Here is a 9,601-nt window from a genome sequence, read left to right as displayed (position 1 = left end):
ACAGGGAGCACCAACTGGGACTTTCGGGCCCTATCGAGGCCAGCAGGAAGCGGTGCGTGGGCACAAGGACCCTGCAGCCCTCATGTTTGTCCTTACTTCTCTATCGAGACATATCAATTAAAAGTGGGGTTCCCGTTGGTCAGTGGTGTATGACTCCCAAGAGTTTTTGTAGCTATCCTTCATTATAGGGGTAGGGTCAAATGTCATTTGTTCAATAAATATTTATTCAACAATGATCATGTGCCAGGGACTATACCAAGTGCTCTAGATACAGTGGCAAAAAAGAAGACCAAGGTCCACGTAGGGGTTTACATTCTAATCTGGGATATAATCATGAATGAATAAATAAACAAAATAATTACAGATTGAATCATAATACCTAACACTTCTATATAGATCTTACTAGCCCTCTTCTAATTCTATGTATATGTATATATATTAGGCTGATCTCTATGAAACAGTCGATAGGTAACCATTTTTAATGCCCCCAAACGGCAATTTCATAGGTTCAACCTAATACTAAGTCGTTAACCTTCACAACAACCCTAGTTAGTAGGTAATATTCTGACCATTTAATCAGTAGGGAGTGGAGGCAGGCAAGATTAAGTAGGTTTCCCAAGTTCATGGAGCAAATTTATGACAGAATCTGGATTCAAATCCAGGTACCTTGGCTTCAGGGTTCATGCTCATAACTTATATTATGTAAACAGGATGAAGAGTCAGAGTGACTAGAGAAGGCTATTTAGAATGGATAGCGAAGAAAGGCCTCTCAAAGGAAGACATTTGAGCTGTGAGCTGAAGGATGAGAGTGGTCCACCCATGAAATGACCTTTAGAAATGCCACTATCATTTGTCAAAAACTCTCAGACCCACAGAACACCTCCTAATTTTTTTATGCCAGGAATGTAGACCGCATGCCCCCAGGTGTGTTCTTCCTGGTGACCACCTCTGAGCCTGTGGCCCCTCATGCATCCCTCCTGCCATTTCCTGGAAGGAGTATGGCCTGGGAACTGCCCTGACTTATAAACCTTCACTGTTGGTTTCTGTGAACTAAAGCAATTCTAAGGGTCCCTTCCCCCAAAAGCCTTCTTGTCCCCAAATCAAGTCAGAAAACCCTGGTAGTAATATAGGCTTTGCTGTCCTCCTTCAGTTGTGCATCTCTTCCATACAGAAACTGCCTCCTCAAGTATTTAAACAACCCTGTGGTTGTGAACTTGTCACCATAGCCTCATGCACTGAACTACTCTCAATGCCTGGACTCTCTCCCTATGCATCCTTGGCTCCATTTCTCCCCCCAAGTGCTGTAACTGATGTAAATGTCTTCACTAAGGTTCCCAAAGTGACCATGGCAGGGTGTCTGGGGAAAAGAAGTCCTTAAAACCTCCTTTCCACTTTTCCATAGCTGGTCACCTGTCTCTCTTCCTCTGTTCCTCTTAGCCAAGTTCTGCCCAGGTTGTGAGAACAAGAAGGACTAAAGCCATTTCACCATACCTTATGATGGGTTTAGCACTGAATCATTTTCCTTGCTTTACTGGATGGGGATATATGGTGTCCTAGACTAATTCTGGCACTTTATTTGTCTCTTCCATTCACCTCTCACCCATGGCACACCTGTTCTGAGAAACAGCTCGTCTTGCCTTTCTCTTTTGCCCAATTACAATTCTGTGAGCCATGTTAGAAAATAATAATTTTATTTTGATCCCCATCCAAGTTTTTCTCCAGTCTTGCTTTTAATTTTACTGAGTTTTTATCATGTATGGGAAGCCTGCCCTTGAATGACTGTGGCTGGGGCCTGCTTTCTATTGCAGATGGCCAGATGGGACCACTAGGTAACATTTTTCTAGAGCTCTTTTTCCAATCTTCTCTTACTTGCTGGGATCTGAGGCTATTTATTCATATTCCCTCCTCCCTCACTGTTTATCGCTTGAATGAGCCAGAATTAAAGAAATAACAGACTGTCTGAGTGTGGTTAGAATTGGACCTCAAGTGAAGACGATATGGGGTTGATCACTGGGTAGGCATACCCGCAAGTATTATGGTATGTCACAGGCCTAGAGACGCAGGTGTTATGATGGTTCTGAGTACAGACACTCGTGTTACAAGTATTATGGTATGTCACAGGCCTAGAGACGCAGGTGTTATGATGGTTCTGAGTACAGACATTCGTGTTACACAGATCTAGGTATATTCTGAATTGTTCACTTAGGAACTGTGCAAAGTTAAACAAGTTTGACCTCTCTGTCCTTCAAATTAGGCACAATTTCAGTACAAATTTAATACTTATCAAGCAGTTGTGAGATCTAAAAGATAATGCAGTTAGAGACTTCTGCTTCTGGAGAGGATGGAATACACAAAAAAGCTACTGGAACTAGTAAGTGAGTTTAGCAAGATTGTAGGCTAAAAGATCAATATATAGAAATCAATTCTATTTTTATATACTAGAATAAATAAATACAAATCGAAATTAACTCACAGTACCATTTACAATTGCATCAAAAACATAAACTACTTAGTGACAAATCTGACAAAAGATGTGAAAAACATGTACAATAAAACTACAAAATATTGTTGAGAAAAGTCAAAGACCTAAGTAAATAGAGGCATATGTGTCATCATGGATCAAAAGACTCAATATTGTTAAGATGTCAGTGTTCCTAAAGTAATTTATAGATTTAGTGCAATCCCAATCAAAATCCCAGCAGGCTCTTTTTTTTTTTGTAGAAGTTGATAAGCTGATCCTAAAATTCACTGGAAATGCAAATAATCTATAATAGCCAAACTGAATTTAAAAAAGAACAAAGTTGGAGGGCTAATACTACCTGATTTAAAGGCTAATAAAGCTATAGTAATGAAGACAGAGTGATACTGGTATAAAGATCGACAAATATATCAATGGCAAATAAGAGAGAGTTTATAGATAGACCCACATATCTGGATAACTGATTTGACAAAGATAATAAGGTGATTCAGTGGAGAAAAGATAGTCTTTCAACAGATGTTGCTGAACAATTGAATATCTATATCAAGAAAAGAGACTTTATAACTGGCACAATATAGAAAAGTTAACTCAAATGGCTCACAGACCAAAATGTAAAACCTAAACTATAAAACTTCTAAAAGAAAACATACTATTAAATATTTGTGATCTTGGATTAGGCAAAAGTTTCAGAGATAATATACTAAAAGCATAATCTATAAATAAATATATTGCCTTATTGGACTTCATGAAAATTAAAACTTCTGCTTTTCAAAAGATACTGTTAAGAGAACGTAAAGAAAAATCAGATTGAGAGAAAATGCTTACAAAGCTTATATCTGATAAAGGATATATAGAATATATGCATATGTCTAGAAAATGCACAGAACACTGAAATCTCAATAATAAGACACCAACAAAATTAAAACTTTTGTTTTTCAAAGTACACCATCATGACAGTGAAAGCACCACCCAGAAAATGGGAGGATATTTTTGCAAATTATGTATTTGATAAAGGACTTCTATCTAGAATATATAAAGAACACCTATAACTCAATAATAAAAAGCAAACAATTAAAATAGGCAAAGGATTTGATTGACATTTCTCAAAAGAAATGGCCAATAAGCACGTGAAAAGATGTTTAACATCATTAGCCATCAGAGAAATGCAACACAAAGCCACAATGAGTTTCCACTAAATACTCACTAAGACTTCTGTAATAAAAAAGATAGACAATAATAAGTGTCTTTGAGGATGTGGAGACATCAGAACACTCACACACTGCTAGTTGGAATGTAAAATGGTACAGATCTTTGGAAAACAGTCTGTTAATTTCTAAAAAAAGTATAAACATAGAATTACCATATGGCCTACCCAATTCCTCTCCTAGGTTTATATACAAGGTAAATAAAACATAATTGTGTCAGGAAAATGCAGTCTTCCCTCCTATGTCTCCTTTATTTTTACACAGAATGCGTCATTTCTGACACTTCTGGTTGCCAAATGTGACCACACCAAGCGATTCCCCAATGACACAAGCTGGTTGTTCTACAATTTAACTCAATTCTGACACTATCTACGTAGAGATAGTGTCAGATTCCACAGGTTAAAGGCTCTGTCTCGCAAGACAGCTCCTACCCACTTCAAATACCAGTCACACGTAGTAGGTCCACAAGTTACTGAGAACCTCTGTCCAACTTGGATAGAAATCTGAGGTGCCACGACCTTCTCCCCTTTGGGATTTGATCAGTTTGCTAGAGTGATTCACAGAACTCAGGGAAACACGTTTATCGGTTTACTAAAGGGTATGATGAAGGATACAGGTGAACAACCAGATGAAGAGATACATCTGGTGCAGGCACCTCTGTCCCCGTGGGGTGTGTCACACTCCTGGTTCATGGATGTGTTTACCGACCTGGAAGCTTACTGAACCCATACTGTTGGGATCTTATGGAGGCTTCCTCTTTACTTCATCCTTCATCATGACATTACTCCATGTCACATATCACTTCTGGTAGGCAATTTCTGTCAAATAAAAATATTTCTATTACATTTTTTTGTACACCTGAAACTAATAAATAAACAAACAAACATTATGGTGTGTCCTCTTGGACCTTATTCAGCAGATCTGGCACTGTGTGACTTCTGGCTCTTCCCCAAAGTCAAAATGACCATGAAAGGTAAATGTTTTGAATCAATTCAGGACATTGAGGCAGCCACGACAGCACAACTAAAGACACTCACGAAAGAGGACTTCCAGAACTGCTTCAGAAAGTGACAAGAAGGATGGGATAAGTGTGTTCAAAGCAAGGGGGAATATTTTGAGGGGGATTAATGGCAATGTGTCTTTTAGTGTAATATTTTTTTTAATTTAAACTTTCACCATATTTTTTTTATCACACCTTGTATTATAAGATTCCATTATTTTAAACGGTTAGAAAATGCAGACAAATCTATAGTAACAGAAAGCAGCTTAGTGGTTGCTTGGGGTGTGGGGGGCGGGGCTGGTGAGGGGCAGGAGGAAAGGCATTTTGGAAGGTGATGGGTATTCAAGATCTTGATTGTGATGATAATTTTATTGGTCTATATATATGAGTATGTCAAACCTTAACAAATGGTATACTTTACATATATTCAGTTTACTGGATGTTAATTATACCTCAATAAAGCTATAAAAACAAAGATAATCCATTTAAAGTCCTGGCTTGCAATAAGAGTCTGTTTTCTCTAATTGTCCTTTGGCTCATGCACTGAAATTACAGGCAGGAGAACCTCCTACCCTGGCCTGGAGAGGCGCTTGGAACCCAGTTCTGGCTCTCAGGTTGCTCAGGTCCCTCCCAAAAGACATTTGTTAGAGGAAGGAAGTCAGCAAAGACCTCTCTCTATGTTCTCCAAGAAAGGCTGGTTTCTTCAATTCATCATGTTCGTTTTTTTTTGTTTTTTGTTTTCTCTCACACTAGGCCCTTTTGGTGTCTTAGCTTTAACAATTATTTCTTTATTAATTTTTTTTTTTTAATTTTCTTATGGCTACCAACACAAGTCAAATCATTTAACTCAAGTTAAGTCTACCAATATTTTTTTCAATACTGAGTATATGTAAGACACATGGCAGAGATATGTGAGAGAGAGCCTATGTCCATAAGGACATCGTAGCCTTGGAGGGTTTGGGGGCTAACTTGAGAACGCTAGTGACATATTGAGAAGCAGAATTGGATTGGTATATGCAGGACCTGCAGACAAACTAACATGGGGTTTACTCTTTGCATTTTGTGGACTAATCCTGACACCCAAGATTCCCTATCTCTCCCACTGACTGCCAGGAAGATTGCAGATCAAACCAAAGGAAGAAGGGAGTGTTTCTTTGCTGATTGCCTTGCTGGCGGCCTGTGCCTAGGGCAATGGAAAGCTTCTCAGTCATCAGATAACTTGGGGAGGTCGGATAGTTTCTGTCTTTGCCTGTCCAGCTATCTGCCGCTTCCAGAGATACAGTAGCTGAGCACATAGATCTGATTTACAGAGGGCTCTAACAATGACTTTCAGCTGTGTATTTACTTGTATGCAGCTCTCTGCATGGGCTACTCAACAGGCATTCAGATTTAGGGGGAGAAGTATATGGATCTCGGATGGAAGAAGATGCTGCATAATCAGCAGTCATTTAGAAGGAAAAGAGAAGGTGAGGAAAAGATGGATCCCATATCCAATATCAAGAGTGTTGTTCCACAGGGCCGGCCTGGAGGCTCAGGCGGTTAGAGCTCCATGCTCCTAACTCCGAAGGCTGCTGGTTCGATTCCCACATGGGCCAGTGGGCTCTCAACCACAAGGTTGCCAGTTCAATTCCTCGAGTCCCGGAAGGGATGGTGGGCAGCACCCCCTGCAATTAAGATTGAACACGGCACCTTGAGCTGAGCTGCCGCTGAGCTCCTGGATGGCTCAGTTGGTTGGAGCCGTCCGGCACCACAAGGTTGCCGGTTCAACTCCCGCAAGGGTTGGTGGGCTGTGCCCCCTGCAACTAGAAAACGGCAACTGGACCTAGAGCTGAGCTGCGCCCTCCACAACTAAGACTGAAAGGACAACAACTTGAAGCTGAACGGCACCCTCCACAACTAAGATTGAAAGGACAACAATGTAACTTGGACAAAAGGCCTGGAAGTACACACTGTTCCCCAATAAAGTGCTGTTCCCCTTCCCCAATAAAATCTTTAAAAAAAAAAAAAAAAGAATGTTGTGCCACTACTGCCCCCTTTCTGGGGCTTGCAGGTGTTTTGTGTCTTAAGCAAGTGCACCAGGAGCCACAGACACAATTCCGATGGCTTGGTGGTACAAGTTTAAAAGAAACAGCCATAAGAGATGCGAGTTATGGGAGTATAGAAACGGCCAAGCTCAGCTGCTGCAGTGGAAGGAATCATATTATTAGAGGATGAGGAAGAATAGACCTTTAAAGAAGTTACCAAACCAATAGCCAAGTAATGGATACAGGGTGATGAAGTGTGAATGAAGACCAAGGTGTTTGGAGTCTGAGAATTCTGAGGATCACTCAGAGAGTTCTGCTCTGCCTCTGCCTGATCTTGGACATGCTCATTCACGTCCTTGTGTTATCGGTTGTAAAAGAGGGATATTAATAATGCCTGTCTCCTCAGGGTTGTTTTAAGGATTAAATAGAATGTTAGATAAAGTGATGAACTGGGGAATACACACATACACAAAAAGATACATTTTCAGATGGTTTTAAAAATGGAACAGAAGGGATTTGGTTGAAAAAGCAATTTTTTGCTGCCAAAGATGTTTCCTTGGATCCAAGACTGATGGTCAAGTCAAGGTGTTAAATGATCAAAGCACTGGCCTCACTTACAATGAATGGGGCCATCCTTTCAGATCTAAACCACACCTAACTGACAGCACATCAATGAAGGCTGCCTCTCATTCCTACTTCATCTCAGTGAAAATAAAATGTTTGCTGGCTTGGAAAGAAGGGTTTGACCTCAGGCAAAATAAAAAAATCACAACTTCCAGGTACACAAAATGACTTATGTTCACCAGTTCTTTATAAAAGCTGAGATCTCTGAGTACCATGGTCTCTTTAGTTGGGAGTTGAGAGCGGCATAAAGTAAATGTCACTGTAGCACCATGCTGCTCTTGTCAGGAGGTAGAACATTTCCCTTCAGTGCCAAAGAAAATATCTCTTTACAGGACCTTCACAGTCCTATTAGTAGGTCATGCACCTTTGCACACAAGCAAACAATAGTTCTTAAATTGTTCTCTCCCCACTCAAAGAACCATGACAAGATTCAGTCCCCTAAAATCTCTGCCTGAGTGGAAAAGGGAAAAATCTCTGTGGGATCTCATAAACAGACATCTCTTCAACTGTCCGAGGCGTTGCTAATTCCAGGGGGACTGTTGTCCCTCTTCCAGTGGTTACTGCTCACTGGTTTCGTCCTTGCCTGGTGTCCCTTCCAGGCTCGGTCACCATCACTCGTCCTCTCAGTTGTCTGTTGAATGTGATATGGTCATTTTCACCATTGCCGGTAGTGCTCTGATAGGGCACTGCCTAGATAGTTGCCCATTTTGGACATACTACCCCCACTCTTTTATTGAAAATCTGGAGGCATAGAACCCTGGAAATTATTAAGTAGTAGGGAGGGAGGGTTGCAAGCCTCTCAGTGGGAGGGTGCTCTTACTTATCTTCACTTTTAGCTTGTGTTAATGAATGAATCAGTGGTGAGGTAGCTAGGTTAGTACCTGGCACATACTAGACATTGCACACATGCTTGCTGTCATTATCGTCATTATCATAACATAAAAAAGAGCCACAACACATACTTCCCAATTTACATAAGCACTTTCATGGACTATGTATTCTGTGTTACGTTCTAGTGTTTCCAAAGCTCACCACTTTTTTTTCCTTATAGAATACAGACATGTTCCATTGGACTTTTGGGGTGGTGTAGATAGGACCTCTAGCATAGATGGGGCCAGTTGGGCTGTGAAGGGAGCATCGACTTGCCCATCCTTTCTAGAAGCAATGCTTTGAAAGCAGCCTCTGGAACACTCCCAGCGTAGTGCTTGATGAGGAGTCAGCACCTAATATATGCTAACAGACTAACTTCCTGATCTTTCCTGTGCTTGGAGGGACTGTACCTGGAAGCCTGAGCCCCAGCCCCCATCAAGCAGCTCTGCTCTGATAGCTTCTTAGAGCCTCTTCTCACAGTCGCGCTGGGGCTTCTTATCTTCATGCTCATGCTCCTGGAGGCAGGGAGTTTAGTTGCGCCCAACTCAGCAAAGGAACTGTGCCTTGCTCCTCTATTTCCTGATTGTGGCCCCAATCTAAGTGGTTATTGTTTCACTCCCTCAGCTGGCTTTCTCTCTGCTTGATAAGCAATTTGTGCTCATACCCTTTTGTTTTATGGATAATGATCATGACGATTACAATCTTTCTCTCTTGTATAGTGCTTCCTAGTTTTCAGATCACATCCTCTGCCATTCTCTTATTTTTTCCCTCAAAACAATTGGGGTGGGTAGTTGGAATGTACCATCATCGTTCCCATTTTACAGACCAGGATGTGACACTCAGAGATGCTCTTGCTTTTCTAAGCTCATACAGCTAGTAAGTGGCAGAACCAGAACTGTAATTCAAGACCTTACCTTCTTCAGGCCTTTGGTGTTTTCCCTGTTGCATACAGTTTCCCGGGGATGAGTGACAGGTGTGGAAGCACAGAGCTGGAAATGAGTAAGCCCTAGGACAATGAACAACAGCAGTGGCTATTGTGGCCATGTAGTAAGAAACAACTGAGGATACCAAGGTGAGAGCCAATATTGCCAGGCTTGAAATGGACAGAGAAAGGGATCCAGAAATGAGAATTTAAATAACCAAGAAGTATAGCAAACATCCAGTAAGAACTCCATTAGTTGAATGAACAAAGGAACAAATAGTACAAAGAGAACTACATTGTTTAGCTTCTCTCTGAAGACATGCACGTATGCTTATGATCGATTCACTCACTTTAGGTAGAGGGAATGAGAGCAGTGGTTCTCAAAGAGAGCAATTTTGACCCCCAGGGGACATTAGACAATGTCTGGAGACATTTTGGGTTGTCACACTGGGGAGGGGGTGCTACTGGTAGCCCGTG

Source organism: Rhinolophus ferrumequinum, chromosome 22 (assembly GCF_004115265.2).
Source record: "Rhinolophus ferrumequinum isolate MPI-CBG mRhiFer1 chromosome 22, mRhiFer1_v1.p, whole genome shotgun sequence".
NCBI lineage: Eukaryota > Metazoa > Chordata > Mammalia > Chiroptera > Rhinolophidae > Rhinolophus > Rhinolophus ferrumequinum.
This window is presented reverse-complemented; position numbering follows the sequence as displayed.